Genomic DNA, 15,844 nt, shown 5'->3' with positions numbered 1-15,844 from the left:
CCTTCTTGGTCTGCATAGCAAGATTCTATCTCAAAGAACAGTTTGGAGGGCTGGTGAAATGGCCCAGCGGGTAGAGGAATTCATGGCCAAGCCTGTTGACCTGAATTCGATTGCTCTGGAACCTACATGATGAAAAGAGAAAACTGACCCCTCCAAGTTGTCCTCACTCTTCTACATTCTTTCCATGGCACATGCACACTTGTACACTCATACACACACACACACACACACACATACACACACCTGTGTATGCGCACAAACATCTGTACACACATGCATACACACCCGTGTATATACACACACCAACAACAGCTATTATTATTATTATTTATCTAAAAAGTTTCTAGTGTACAGAAATTGCACAGCATGCATGCATCCCTGAATTAGGCACCTTTTATTATCCAAAACTCCAGAACCTTGAACATGACAAGCAAACACCCTACCACTCAGTTACCTCTTCCCCCAACCAACCTATCTTTCTTCCTTTCTTTGTTTTTTCTTTCTTTTGGTCAGGCTTTTGCTCCTTAGCCTGGCTGGCCTCAAGTTCACAGTCCTCTTGCCTCAACGTCCTCATTCTGAAATTATAGGCCTATAGCACGAAGCCAAGCTGTAAATTGCTTTTCTACCCCCTAACAATGACTAATGAGCGGCGTGTTGTTTTTTGTTTCTCCTTCTAGTGTAGCAAAACGTTCCAGGTTCTTCTTGCATGCTTCTTGACCCTGACCTTGAATTAGCCATTTGTCCAAAGAGCCCTGATGCTAGCAGCGGGAAGAATGTTTCAGGGTCACACTCCAGACCTTGCAGATCGTATTTCAAGCTCCGAGCTTGCTTTGTTTTCTGCCTCGAAGTCTCCTCTCTGCTTCCCCTCTTCTGCTCTACTGGCTAAATGCACATTCTGTTTGTTATGCACTACAAGCACCCGAAGAGTGAGGAACTAATGTGGTTTGGCTGCTGTCTCTGCTCATGGTCTCCACCACCGAGAACGGTGACTGGTCCAGAGCCGGTGTGCAGTGACTGAATCCGCAAGATCTATACATTTAAGCTCACAGCTGTCAAAGACGCCGTAATAAAATGAGGTTTTCTGTGGGAGTGCGAGGGCAGACTTTGGAGTGTTCTTATCTCCTGATCCATCTCCCTAGAATCCCTTTACCTTTTAATAGTGGAGCTGTCTTTTCTGTTTTATTTCATTTTATTCACTTTTAAACTCCAATAGAAAAGCTCAAACTTCATAGAAAAGTTACAAAATTGGTACAAAGAATTTTTTTATCCACTTGTTCATTCAGTAAACATATTAGTTATATCATAATCACTTCTGTATGAGTGTCCTTACTCTGAAAACCCCAAGTCCAAAATACAATAAAATCTGAAAGTCTCTGAGCCCTGATATGATGTCACAAGTGAGAAATAACATGTCTTATTTCATGTAACATGTCATAGTCAAAATCGAGGCGAACTAAAAATACTGCTTAAAATACTGCTTAAAGTTACTTGGATGTCATGTATTTACAGCATATGTGACACATAGGGGCTGGAGCTTAGCAGTCACAGAGCCCCAAGTTCTACCCACAGCGCAATTCAGGTGTAGTCCTATACTCCAGTAATCCAAATGCTTGTGAAGTGGAGGCAGGAAGTTCCAGAGTTCAAGGCCATCCTCCACTACGTAGCAATTTTGAGGCCAGCCTGGGGTACGTGACATCCTGTCTAAAAAAAAAAAAAGACAGATGGCTGCAGTGGCCTGCATCTTTAATCCCAGCACTTGAGAAGCAGAGGCAGGTGGTTCTCTGTGATCTGAGGCTAGCCTGGTCTACATAGAGAGTTCTAGAACAGTCAGAGATACATGATAGAGAGACCCTGTCTCAATAGCAACAACAAAACAAAAGACAGACAGACAGATGGAAAGAAGGAAGGAGGAAGAGAAGGAGAGAGAGTGAAAGAAAGAGGAAGAGAGAGAGAAAGAAAGAGAAAAAAGAAAGAAAGAGAGAGGGCCAGGCATTCATGGTGGCGCATGTCTTTAGTCCATATGGCATGTTTGAAGCCCATATGGCTGCCGGTCACATAAACTCATACGCTAGTGGCTGTCTATGGCAAGTGAAACTCAGGGTCCCAACAATGAAAGCAAGCATACATATATGAACATATATATGTTCAGTCGTGTGTGTGTGTGTGTGTGTGTGTGTGTGTGTGTGTGTTTGGTCTTTGTGCAGAGCAACCATACCAAGATGACACAGCGTGCTCTTGTATTACAAGTGTGCATGGTGAAATCATCAATCCAGCAACGGCATGAGTGCTCTCGTGGTCAAGTTTCTGAGGATTCAGAGTTCTTTGGAAGCTGGGTGGTGGCGGCACATGCCTTTAATCCCAGCACTCAGGAGACAGAGGCAGACAGATAACTGTGAGTTCGAGGCCAGCCTGGTCTACAGAGTGAGTTCCAGGACAGACTCCGAAGCTACAGAGAAACCCTGTCTCCAAAAACCAAAAAAAAAAAAGGGGGGGAGGGGGAGTTACTTGATTAATGGGAATCATTCTTTGCATGACACTCACATAAGGGACACTTCTTCATATAGACTGGCTGGATTCTTACATCAGCCTTCTCAGATCTTAGAACGTTTTTCTCTCTTTTCATTTCACATATGTGGGTGTTCCGCCTACACATTTGTCTGTGAAGCATGCACATGCAGTTGCCCAAGGCCAGAAGAACCCTAGGTCCTGTGGAAGAGCAGCCAATGCTCGTAAGCACTGAACCATCTCTCTCCAGCTCCTGAAGATTTTTATTTATTGTTTTGAGACAATGCTGGCTTCAAATTTGCTATGAACAGCCTTGAATTTCCAAGGCTCCTGCTTCTATTTGCCAAGTTCTGGGGTTCTAGGCAACATGACTACACTCCACTTATGAGATGCTGCGTGGGGGTGGAGCCCAGGCCTTCATGCGTGCTAGGCAAGCGGTCCAACTCAGCTGCTGTGTTCCCAGGCTCGCCACCACTTAGAATGAAACGCAACATCTTTTCAGTGTTCAGAGCTCTACTTTCCTTCTTCTTACCCCTCTCGCCCCATCGCCTGCCATTTTCCTCTGTCCCCCATCACACCAGGGCCATATTTGCTTCGGACTCTTCGCTGAAGTGTGGCAGCCAGCACCTCTCTCTTAGGTGTTCTCTGTAATTGCACATAGCCTGCTCCCAAACATCCCAGACTCTGTCTACACCCCAAATATTGTCTCAGACATCTTCTTGACCATGTTACTCAAAACAGCAGCTGCTGCAGTTCCACGAACTTCCCGTGTTTCATTTCTTCAAACCTGACAATATATGCTTAACATGAATCTTGACTTCCTTTTTTGCTTGTCCCCCTACTGATCCCCAATCTCAGTGCTTGCTTCATGGGGGCGTGAAGAACGATCTCCTGTTCCTTGCTGGATCCTCAGGCCTAGCTTACTGCCTGTACACAGTAGGGGCTCACTACTCGCAGAAGGAATGGATGATTGAGCTGGATAGATAGAACAGTATGAATCTTTATTTTAACAGTCGGCCTTGGCGACACACTCAATCCCAGCGTTTCCCAGTACTCGTAGGGTGAAGCCTGGGAAACATAGCCAAAAGATTCTGCCTGGGGATATGGCCTGATTGGCAGAGTGGTTTTGCCTATCACAATAAATTTCTGTATACATTCCCAGTGTCATATGAATTGGACATGGTAGTATATACGTATAATTCCAGTACTTGGGAGATAGAGGCAGGAGATCAAAGACAAAAGTTCAAAGTCATCCTCAGTTCCATAGTGATTTTGAGGCCAGCCTTGGCTATAAGAGATCCTGTCTCAAGAAAACAAATCTCCTAGCTTTTAGCTGCATACTTCAGAGGAAATAGCCCACTTAATCATTTTCTTTTAGGATTTGAGTATGAAAACATATTTATATGAATATTTTGTTAATTAATGTTTTTGTTAATTAATATTTTGCTGGGCTTTGCACATCCTTGGCAGGTATCTTCCAACTAAGCTACAACCTTGCTCTGTCATTAAACATTTCTATTGCCCTTTTGTATCACAGAGAATCTCATATATCAATATAATGGAATTTTGATCAAACTCAGGAACATTTATCCTTAAACATTTTAAGAGGTTATTGTAGTGCCCTCTTAAGGGGTGATTTAGCTTCCTTTCCAATACTATGGCAAAATACCCTGTCAAAACGCAATTTAGGCCGGGCGGTGGTGGCGCACGCCTTTAATCCCAGCACTTGGGAGGCAGAGGCAGGCGGATCTCTGTGAGTTCGAGACCAGCCTGGTCTACAAGAGCTAGTTCCAGGACAGGCTCCAAAACCACAGAGAAACCCTGTCTTGAAAAACCAAAAAAAAAAAAAAAAAAAAAAAACAAACAAAAAAACAAAACAAACAAAAAAAACAACGCAATTTAGTAAGCCAGGTGGTGGTGGCACACACCTTTAATCCCAGCACTCTGAAGGCAGAAGCAGGTGGATCTCTGTGAGTTTGAGGCCAGTCTGGTCTACAGAGCGAGTTCCAGGAAAGACTCCAAAGCTACACAGAGAAACCCTGCCTCGAAAAACAAACAAAAAAAAGCAACTTAGTGGAGAAGGGCACTGTTTTACCTACAGTCCATCATAGCAGTGACGTCATACAGCATCAAGAGCTTGAGCAACATTTTCACATCACACCATAGCCAAGAGGAGAGCTAAATGAACACGCAAATGACCAGTGCTCAGTCAACTTTCTCTACTCTTCTTATGTGGTTTGACTTTTGATGTTCTAGTCAGGGTCTTGCTCTGTTCTCTCGCTGGTTCAGAATTCCATATATAGACTAGGCAGACCTCCAGCTCACAGCTGTCCCCCTGCCTCTGCCTCCTGACTGCTCGGATTAAAGGCATGTGCCACCATTGTTCTCATCTCATTTTAAGGACTTTTATTATCTTGAATTATGTGTAGGTGTGGGTGTCTTCATGTGGACATGAGTGTAGGCACCCACAGACGCCATAGACATTGGATTCCCTGAAGCTATAGTTCTGGGTGGTTGCAAACCACCTGATGTGGGTGCTGGGAACTGAACTTGGAGCCTTCAGAAGGGCAGCAAGTGCTCTTAACCTCTCAGTCATCCTTCCAGTCTTGTGGCTTTCTCTACTCTTCCATACATCAGACAACAGATGAGGGAATGGTGTCAGATACTTTCAGACTGGGACTTCCGTTGTGAATCAAGGCAATCTAGACACTCTCCCACAGACGTGCCCACAGGCCAAGCACTCATTGACACTCTCGTAGTGGATGCTTCTAGATTTCATTAAGTGGATTGGCCATCAGAAGATGCTGTTTCGTAGGATTTTCTCTCCTTGTTCCTATCAAAAGTAAGATACAGTTACAAAGGGCCGCTAAAAAATGAGAAAAGAATTCTGTGTGCTACAAAGTCCAGATCACGTGGACTAGAGCTTAGGAAGAGCGAGCCAGGAACTACGTTTTCTGCAGGGCTACTGGCCCACAGTGGCTGTAGGTAGTACCTGGGTCAAAAGGGCTCTGTCCCCGTGGATAACTTGGCCACATCCAAATGACTTACTTTACTATTTATGTTCTTTGCCTATTTTTCTAAGAAAATTCCTTTGAGTGCATATTTTCAATTTTTGTATATTAAAAAATCTTGTCTATAAAAATATTTCATTTTTCTCTCTGTTTATTTCCATCTTCAAATGAGTTTCTTTCTTTTTTTAGTTGTATTTGTACTTGTAGAAATCTCCCTCTTAACTGATCCGACATTTTTGTTGTTGTTTTTGGTTTCTTGAGACAGGGTTTTTCTGTAGCTTTGGAGCCTGTCCTGGAACTAACTCTGTAGACCAGGCTGGCCTTGAACTCACAGAGATCTGCCTGCCTCTGCCTCCCAATATTAAAGGTGCTGGGATTAAAGGAACGCACCACCACCGCCCGGTGACTGCCCCCACATTTAAGACTTATTTATTTTATCTTGTGCCTACATGTGTACCACACATCTGTCAGCTGCCCATGAAGGCCAAAAACGGGTATCAGATTCTCTAGAACTGGAATTACAGACAGTTGTGAGCCACCATGTGGGTGCTTGGAACTCAAACCGGGTCCTCTGCAAGAGCAATCAGTGCTCTTAACTGCTGAACCATCTCTCTGGCCCTAGTTTTGTGTTTTCTATCATTGAGAAGCAGTTTTTATTGTATACTCAACTCTGTGCTTTGCATTTGGTTCTGGCCATGGATATCATGCTTAGAAAGGTCAAGAATGTAGCTAAGTTGGTGTAGTGCTGGCCTAGCATATATGAAGTCCTGGGTTCGAGCCCCAGCCCCGCATGAAGTAGGTATAGTAGCACATGTCTCTAATCCCAGCCCTTGGGAGATAGTCAAGAGGACTAGAAATCCAGGGTCATCTACTAACTACCAATTTTGAGGCCACCCTGTAAGACATAAGACCATGTCTCAAAATAACAAGAGAAAGTCTTACACCTAGGCTGGAGAGATGGTTCAGTGGTTAAGAGCACTGGCTGCTCTTTCAGAGGACCCAGGTTCAATTCCCAGCACCACATGGCAGCTCACAGCTGCCTGTAATTCCAGTTTCGGGAGATCTGACACCCTCACACACAGGTATACATGCAGGCAAAACATGAATGCATATGAAATAAAAATAAATAAATAATGGTTCAAAGTCTTACCTAATCCAGAGTGATAAAAATTGTTCACCAGTGTTTTCTCTGGGTGGGCACTGGCATGGGTTGATCTTTATCCTTGTCAAACTACCAGCACACCTGTCTGGTGACACTAGACATTTACTGTGCACTTATACCAGGTCCTGTGCCCGTGGAAACGTGAGCCCATGGGAGATATGTGCTAGTGGGAGTCTTGTCCTCGCGAGCGGGATGCATAGAGACGCGGAAGCTGGTTGTTCCTCTAGGGCTGCACAGCTAAGGAAGCCCAGCTCCCCTGATGTCCCAGCCTACACAGGACTGGTGTCAGGACTCAGCCTGGTGCACATGAAGTCTTTGGAAGATGAGGCAGTCAATGGGTTACAAAGGGGTTATAAAACTATTACCGCATGACCTTAGGAAACATCATTTGTTTTGTGTGTGTCTCCATATCACACGTGGAGGTCAGGGAACAAATTGCCAGAGTCAATTCTCTATTTTCTTCCACTCTGTGCGTTCCAGACAGGCAGGCTTAGTGGCAAACTGAACCGTCTTTCCAGCCCCATGAATATGATTTCTTTTTTTTTTTTTCTGTTCTTTTAAGACAGGGTTTCTTTGTGTAGCATCGGTCCTGGAACTAGTGCTGTAGACCAGGCTGGCCCCAAACACACAGAGACCCCCCCTGCTTCTGGGATTGAAGGTGTGAGCCACCAGTGTGCGGCTATCAGCATGATTTCTGATGACTATTTTATTTCGAAAACTTGATATTCCGGTTTAAGTAAACTACTAAACCTTTCTTCTAAAAACACTCTAGCCCCAAACTGTGATCCTTCTATATCAAACTAACTGACTTCCTCCTGCTTTCTCTCTGTACCAGGGAAGAACAAGAAACAGAGAGGAAGGTGGAAACCCAGAGGGGAAAGGGGGGTTCTCAGGAGCAGGAAGACTGTGGGGAACAGAGCAGGGTGGACAAAGGCTCACGTTGTACACAGAGCGCAGAAAGAGCCGCTGCTTGGACTTTCTCTTTAGTCTGCGTTTTTCTAATTCAAAAAGTTCTCTTATTTCTCCAGATCCCCTGTCTAAAGCTGCATACTTGTTTTGCTTTGTTTTTCAGAGACCATCTCTCTATGTGGCCCAAGGTGGACTCAAACTCAACATGTCCAGTTCAAAAATGCGAACTATTTCAAATCAGGGAAAATGTTATCTGGCACGGAAAGCAAACGATAAGGGCTGCTTTCAAGGAGCAGATGGCTGTGGCCAGAGGCTGCCGGTTCTGGGGCAGAAGCCACCCTGGAAAGCAGGTGATAGGAACACACCTGTCAGTTTCCAGGACTCTGACTCAGCAGTTTTTCCTAATGCAAGTTAAACTGTTACCTTTTCACCTAAAATTCAAGTATATCGAAACTATTATATTGAAAACAATATCCGTACATCTATTTACTGTGTAGTGGGCAGTGAACACTTAATAGTGAGCACACAGAAGTTAAAGGACAACTTGCAGCTGTCTGCTTTCTCCTTTTGCTGTGTGGGGCCTGGCGACGGAACCCAGGGCCTTGTGCATGCAAGCACTCTACCAGCTGAGCTACAGAAAGCCTGGCTTCTTTCCATGGGTTCTGGGAACTGGACTTAAGGAAACAATTTATTGGTTGAGCTGTAACTTCCCCAGTCCTCCAAGAGGGTCTGGATTTCAAGGCCGCAGTCAACTATGTAAAGAGTTTGAGAAGATCCCAGGCCACACCAGCCTCTCAAAAACAGAAAGCCCAAAGTCCCCGCTAAAACTGTTTCCATGAATCCCTTCACCTCAACAAGCCCCCAACTCTCCTTTGTCAATACTGGAGACTACACCAGTTATTCTAGTTGTTTCTTCCCCAGAGTTCTCCCCTTCCGCCATTCCTTATCAAATCCTGAAAAAGTCCAGTTGTATTTTTGCTCCATTTGTATTTTGCTCATTTTGTAAACGAGCTTTCGTGGGCCTTCAATTGCCAGTGACTGCTTCAAAAACAGATATGAGGATTAGAAGGGTGGGTTTGTTAGGAGCAAGACAGGTCTCATTCATTCATTCATTCATTCATTCAGTGTTTCTAGTGTGTCTACGTGTATGAGTGTGAGCGTGCTACACAGTACCCGTGTGGAGGTCTGAGAACAACTTTTCAAAATCAATCATTTCCTTCCACCATGTCGGGGTCGGGGATAGAACTCGGGTCATCAGGCCTGGCAGCAAGTGCCTCTACCAGCTGCGCCGTCTCATCAGACCCACAGAAAGGCTTTCAGGAAAAGGAAGGGAGATAGAAATAGAGCAGTACGGGGCGAAAAGTGCTAAAATTCATCACATACATGTAGGAAGCTGTCTCACAATTAAAAAAATCAATTTTAAGACTGGGTGTGTCAGTGCACATCTTTAATCCCAGGACTCAAGAGGCCGAGGAAGGTGGATCTCTAGGTGTTTGAGGCCAGCCTGGCCTACATAGCCAGTTCTAAGCTACAAGATCCAGGCTAGCCAGGACTACATAGTGAGACTGTCAAAATAACTAAACACCATGGTATATATTTTAAAAATACAGGCACGAGCTTCCGTTCTGGCAGTTGACACAGACGTCCGTTTTGAGGAAGCTTGCACTCGGAGTTCTACTAGCAGCCCTTGTGACCATAAAGACAGACGACTACTGATGTTCTTTTTTGCTTTTCCCTTCTCCCTCCTTCCCACTTTTCTTTCCCCTTTCTCTCCCTTCTGTTCCTTTGTCTCCTCTTTCTTAGGACCTTGAACTAGCACACGCTACTGAGCTACACTCTCAGGCCAGGGACAGCCTCTGAGCAGCAGGGACAACGGAAACCATGTGGGTACTTGGCATCACAGTGGAGCAGTGGATCAAACATCTCTGGACTTTGCCCTCAGGTAGCCGATTAGCTCCTGTTCTGAAAGCAGCTTGGAGTTGGGCGGTCTGACTGCTCTGGAGGTTGTTACGATGACCTGACCCACCTGTCATCTGGAGCTTCCTTTTTTATTCCTTTTCACTCTCTATAATGACACCTCCAAAATTAGGGAAATCAACATTTTCTCATACCACCCTGGGTTTTTGTTTTTTTTTTTTTTTTTTTTTTTTTTTTGTAACCTAACATTTTGCTAAGGGAGATCCTATAGCAAAAGCTTGCCCTCTGTTTCCCTCCTGTCTTCCTGGCCAGATCTTTCTCCAAGGCTCCTTCTTAATGTAGCTTCTTCCTGACGGCTTAATTCCCCCCAACTCTAGCTGTGTCTTCCTTTGAATAGCATCCTTCTTCTTTGAGACTGGCTCTTACTTTGTAGCTCTGACTAGTCTGGACCTCACTATATAGACCAAACTAGCCTCAAAATCAAAGATACCTGCCTCTGCCTCTAGACTGCTGGGATCAAAGGTGTATGTCACTGTGGATACTTGACCTTAAGTCTCTCAAGGACAGGGAGAGTATGCTCTTTTCAAGCCCCAAGACAACTAGTACCAAGTTCAAGACACAGGAAGCCCTAAAATTATTATCTACTGAATTTGGTGGCTCCTTTGCTTATGTGGCCTTAGACAAGTGCTTTCTGTGAAGGATTAGCAACTCCACAGTTAAGAAATGGAGGCAGGGAGCAATTGAAGAGAATATTTATTCCCAAGTACCAACCAAAGACCACCTGAGTAGCCACATGAGCTTTCAATACATATATGAATGCTTGCAGAAAGGTGACTTTCGAAGGTTTAGAAAGACCCAGAAAATGTGAGGAGAAAAATATGTAATTAGAGGTGTGATCCCGTAATAAGGTGAATTTAGCAAGCGTGAGGACCTGGGCTCCATCACCAGCAAATGAAAGAAAGAGAGGAAAGAAGGAAGGGGATGGACAGCCGGGAGGAAGGGAGGGATGTAAAATAGAAGAGAAGGAAAGGGAAGGAGGGAAGAGAAGGGAAGAAAGGAGAGAGGGAAGGAGGGTAGGAGGGAGAGAGGGAAGGAGGAAGAAAGAAAGAAGGAGAGAGGGAAGGAGGGAGGGAAGGAGGAAAAAAGAAGGAAGGGAGGGAAGGAGGGAGGGAGGGAGGAAGGAAGGAAGGAAGGAAGGAAGGAAGGAAGGAAGGAAGGAAGGAAGGAAGGAAGGAAGGAAGGAAGGAAATCTGGTAGCATGGTGGCCCAAATGCAATTCCATCACTCATCCTGAAGGTGAAATGTGTTCCAAGTGCAGGCTGGATAGCTAGACTAGCCTAACCAGCAAGCTCCAGATTCAGTAAATAAAGTGAAGGCTTGGATAAATCTCCCAATGACAACTTCTGGCCTCCACATGCACACACATGCATATACCTGCAAACATTAAGCACACCACGTACCGATACAAAGTAAACTTTCTAGGTAGAGGAAGCCATGTGTGGTACAACTGAACCTTTGAATGGGGAGGGGAAAAAAGTCAGGAATGGAAGTTTTGCTGAACAACTATCAAGTTTGAAAGTCACTTTGGCCATGAATTAGAATGAGGAAGCCTGTTACAAACTGCACTCATATGGTATGAAGCAAAAACTTGAAATTTAATTTGACAGTTTATCAGTAACACTTGAGGTTACAAATAATCATTAAAAACCATTTAAAACACATTACTCTTTCAAGTGGCTGGGAGTGTCTATAAAATTCATATTTACAAATGGCAAAGAGCACCCATAATACTTCATGCTAGAAGTTATTTTGTCTGAAGCTGCCCACAAGATCGTAAAATAGGCCAGAAGAAAAAAATCTGAAGAGTACATTGGCAAGAAGGTCTGCAGGCCTTTAAAACTGCTGCCTAGTGCCCCAGGAAGTCAAGAGGCATGCTGTAAGTTCAGCTGGGGCCTCCAAATGCCATGTAAGATGGTCAAGTCATTTCTGATTATTCCCTGAACCCTGCAATCAGCTTCATGCATTTGCTTCGTTGTTAGTGTATTTCTTTCTACAGAAAAGCTGCCTTAAGTGGCAGTGAATTACTCAGGAAGATTCTGGAATAAAATTGCCTCTGTTTAAGTTCCTTATCTGCTACTTACGAGCTACGTGACCTGGGAAAATCGTGCAACCCTCTCTGGACCCGCATTTCTTTATCTCTAAGGTTGGGACGATACAAAAAAGCAAACCCGACTTTCTTATCAGAAGATTTCGAAAGTGCTTAGAGCACTTCTGTTGCCTAACATACACATAATCATGTTAAAAATGTTAGCTATTCTTCATAACCAACAATTAAGGTTTCTTATCCCTCAACCCCCTCAAGTGTTTTCCCTCTGTACATGCGGGTTCCGCATATTTGGGTTCAACCAGACTCAAATGATAAATTTTTGAAAAACAAAATCATCTCCACATTGAACTGTGTTTTGTGTCTCATTCCCTCAACAATACAGGGTAACAGCTATTTCTCCAGCTTTCATGTTGTACTATGTATTGCTGGTAATCTAAAGATGATTTAAAGTATACAAGAGGTGTACCATGACAGACTTACTGAGAAAGTCAATGCAGCCTGCCCCGTCTTGAAGAAACACCCTCAGATCCTTCCCTGAACTTAGTTTTGGAAGCTGCCTCCCAGGTTCTGGAAAGGCATGGGACTTTTGACCTCACCACGCCAATAAGGGCACATCTGCAGGCCATAAAATCATTAGGCTGGGGTCTGGAACTGACCCATGACAGAGCAACCCACTGTGGGAGCAGGGGTGTAGGGAGCAGATTCCATGACAGAAAAACCCACTGTGGGAGCAGGGGTGTAGGGAGCAGACACCATGACAGAAAAACCCACTGTGGGAGCAGGGATGTAGGGAGCAGACACCATGACAGAAAAACCCCACTGTGGAAGCAGGGGTGTAGGGAGCAGAGCCCATGACAGAGCGACCCACTGTGGGAGCAGGGGTGTAGAGAGCAGACCCCATGACAGAGCGACCCGCTGTGGGAGCAGGGGTGTAGGGAGCAGACCCCATGTTGGCTTCCATGGTCTAAAAAACTATCTATACTGTTTCTTTCTCAGCCAAATCTATGCCAGAGTCCAAGCTGCCCCCTGTTGGTGTTAACTATATAAGAACTGCTTGGCCCCAACAATGCTGAGAACAATGAGGAAAATTACTAATGTCATTGATGAAAAGGGATATCGAGGTAGTTAAAGAGGGGACAGGGTTCACCAAGGTGACCCTGCCGTGTGGCAGGGAAGAGTGTTAGAGAGAAGGGGCAGGAGTTACAGGGATCCCGAGGCAAGGAGGAGGCAGGCTCAAGGACTGGTAGAATGGTGGTATGGTGGAAGCAAAGGAGTCCTAAGGGTACGATGGGGATGAACTAGAGACGTGAGCGGGGCTAGTCTGTACATGGCTTTGTAGGCCTCGGGGAAGTTGGTTTTCTGAGGTGCTAAGAAAGTGATGTGATCTGATTTGTATTTTGAAAAGATCATCTTCCTCCCAAAAGTAAAATAAATTGAAAAAATTTTAAAAATAGTAAAACTAAACAAAACTAGAGCTGGTGAGGTGGCTCAGCAGGCAAAGACACTTGCCACCAAGCCTATCAGCCTGGGTTCCATTCCAGGTTGGTGGAAGAGTTCCAACTTCCACAGAGCACCCGAGATGGTCTTCCTCTGTGAAATGTGCTGCACATGAAAATAATGTGTAGAAAGCACTTGCGTAGCATCTGACCATAGCAAACAGTAGCTAGCTGCCGCTGCCACTATTTTCCCTGAAGCCCATGTGCTCTTAAAATGCAAACGAAGTCTTCTCATTGCTGGCATTAAAACCCTCAAGGGCCTTCCCATTGTGGAATGCAGAAACTTCATACTTCTTGCCATAGCTTTCAAGGTCATTCATGGCCCAGCTCTGGCCTTCTTTTCTGGCCTTAGTTCCTACCACTCTTCCCCCCAAGCAACTCCCCATGGTTTGTCACCATCTCATTTTCTTCTGCTTTCTTTCCCCTAAATTTTCCGTTTTCAGCTCAACCATCACCTTTCCTAATCACCCTAATGAAGAGGGCCTGCCTCTCATGTCCACCACAGGCTGTCTTAGGGCTGAGTATAGCTCAGTGGTAGAGGACTTGGTGATGGAGGTGGGTCTTGTATTAATCTGTTGCTTTCATTGGTTAATTAATAAAGAAACTGCCTAGGCCCATTTGATAGGCCAGCCCTTAGGTGGGTGGAGTAAACAGAACAGAATGCTGGAAGAAAGAAGCCGAGTCAGTGAGTCGCCATGATTCTCCCACTCCAGACAGATGCAGGTTAAGATCTTTCCTGGTAAGCCAGCTCATGGTGCTACACAGAATATTAGAAATGGGTTAGATCAATATGTAAGAGCTAGCCAATAAGAGGCTGGAACTAATGGGCCAGGCAGTGTTCAAAAGAATACAGTTTCCGTGTAATTATTTTGGGGCATAAGCCATGCGGGCGGCCGGATGCCGGGGATGCAGCTCTGCCGCAAATATTACAACAGACTTGGCTAGGAAAAGGTCCGGTCTAATATTTTTTGTTGTTATTTTGTTTTGTTTTGTTGAGACAGGGTTTTTTCGTGTAGCCCTAGCTGTCCTGGAACTCGCTCTCGCTCCGTAAACCAGGCTGGCTTCAAACTCACAGAGATCCACCTGTCTCTGCATCCCAAGGGCTGGGATGAAAGGCGTGAGCCACTATGACCCAACTCTCCCAGCCTCATGTGGCAGTAGGTACATGCCTGTAATATCAGTCTGGCCTACGAGACACCTATTGCAAAAATAAAACAAAATAATACAAATGAAATAAAAAGTCTCATTTACTGTTTCTCTTTCCAACTAGAATGAATTTAGCTTGTGTTCTCCAACACATGGGACAGAGAAGACTGTAGAACCTCAAATTCAGGGAAGGACACAACTGACTAACCTTACAAGGTAACACAATGGTAGTTCCGTTAACATCTATGAATCTTCTGCATAGAGAATTAAAACAGTGACCTACCAATACATAGAGATGTGATTCTAGCCATCTGTCACGGAGGACTGCAAAAGCTTTTATATAACAAACCATTCTTGGTTAGCAATATTCCTGAAACAAGTGATTCGATGTTTCTGTTAAAACACACTGACTCCTCACTTGGACCCAACCAAGATAACCAAAAACTGTATAAAAGCCTGGCATCTCTGCCTTCACTTTCTGTCTCTTGTATACTTCAGCTGAAAGGGCAGCGTTAAGTCAGCCTTAACCTTTCCTCGCGTTACCTAGGAATCATGGGACAGAATCTTGGAGGACAGGTGGGAGCAATTATCCATGAGGGCATACCTCTGCAGCTGAGAGATACTTGTAGGAACAAAGGTAACTCCTGCAAGAGAAGAAAGATGACAGGGATAAGGGCTTGGGCTCATCTTGCAAAACCAAAACTGAGACAACTATCAACGTGATCATGCCTTTATCAGGACGGCTTAACTACGCCTCTCTTACTTTCTTTCCTCAGATTGCTCTGTTGCAAGCTAAAACTCATGCTGGTACTCTGGAAGGATTATCTTGGAATCACTGGACACTTTTATTTACCCTTTTCAACATTAAATAAATCTCCTTTTCTGCTTCTCACAAAGACTTGTCTTTTTAATGCATATTGGGGCTGGGTGGCTGAGCCTAACTTGTTGGGGTTGCTAGGGCCCAGGCTTCTGTGACCCTCAAAAAAACTCCATTATAACTCCTAAAATGGATACATGCTTCCCTATGTCCCTCCACAACTTGAGTGAAATTTTGCTTTCTTCATCAGCATAATTTTACAGGACTGCAGTGAAAGTGCAGCCCCAGAGAATTGGGATAGGACAGTTGTGATCATTTGCTCCTATACTAAACAAACATGGAAAAGTACTGTGATCTTTCAAATTTTACTTTTCCTATATCTTAAACTGTTCCCCTAAAAATGGCTGCTGTTCCTCTCAGTAACTCCCCTTTCCTGCCTTACAAACTGTCTATATTTGATCTGAAGAAAGTTGGTTTTTAAAAAATGACATAACGGGGGTGGTGATGTAGGTCAGGAAGTAGACTGTCTAACACGCAGTGCCCTGGGTTCAACTCGTAGCACTACATAAATAGGGTATAATTCCAGAACTTGAGCGGTGAAGGCAAGAGGATCAAAAGTGCAAGGTCGCCCTCAGCAACAGAGTTCAGTTCAAAGCCAACCTAGGCCACAAGAAACCTCTGACTCAACAAAATTACTAGAATTACATACCCTCAAAATTAGGTTTAGCAAATGCAAAGAGGCATTTCTTTCCCAGATGTTAGCTACAGCTCTGG

Source organism: Chionomys nivalis, chromosome X, assembly GCF_950005125.1.
Source record: "Chionomys nivalis chromosome X, mChiNiv1.1, whole genome shotgun sequence".
NCBI classification, from domain to species: domain Eukaryota; kingdom Metazoa; phylum Chordata; class Mammalia; order Rodentia; family Cricetidae; genus Chionomys; species Chionomys nivalis.
The sequence above is the reverse complement of the archived record's forward strand: the minus strand, read 5'-3'. Positions refer to the sequence as shown.